Consider the following 785-nt stretch of genomic DNA (forward strand, 5'->3'; position numbering starts at 1 on the left):
TCACTCAACTTGCAGTCTCCGTCGGCGAGGTCGAAGCGGGCAACTCCGTGTAGATGAACTACCGCTCGGGCGTGATCGCTGAATCCCCAGGGTGGTACTCGGACCCAATTGTCTTTGTAGCAGGTTGCGACACAACGTCGTACAAGTCCGCAACTCGTGGTGCTTCGATTGAGGAGAAGCCGGCAACATCCGCGTCAAGATCGGCGTGAGCGGCAAGGCATGTGAAACGCCGCCGAGGACGTCATTTTCCCCTAGATCGAAGGCAACATACGCACCACCTCGTCGTCCCTAACGGCCAAGCCCACCCCGATATCTCCTGAACTTGGCGTGCACCGACCGAATCAGTGCTTTTACTTTGACTGGAACTTATCATACAATACATCAAAGACTACTGTGCTGACTATGGTATGGTTTGGCACTTCAACTCGGCGTCGTTGTCCAAGTCAAGGAGGGAACTTTCGTCACATGCACCTTTACCTCCACGCAGTGTCGTCGCCACCGGCACTCATCCGAAGCTGTACCATGTGTTCCTTTGTTCCAAAGTTTCTCCAGGTCGTAACGAATCAATCACTTCGAAGTCGGATAGAAATGTGGTATTGCACGAGTTATCTTCACATATATATTGTTGGAAGGCTGAGCGACCAGCTCATCTAATTTTACAATCTGTGCATTAAATGTTATAATGCTTGTTCCTCTAGCAAAGATTAAGAGAACCAACACTACTTTTGGGGTTTCTCCGAAAGCTCGAAAAGGCGCCGTCTTCGGGCAGTCCGTGACCTTGTGAG

The sequence above is a fragment of the Aphanomyces invadans genome, assembly GCF_000520115.1.
Source record: "Aphanomyces invadans strain NJM9701 unplaced genomic scaffold supercont1.77, whole genome shotgun sequence".
In the NCBI taxonomy this organism is placed as follows: domain Eukaryota; phylum Oomycota; class Saprolegniomycetes; order Saprolegniales; family Verrucalvaceae; genus Aphanomyces; species Aphanomyces invadans.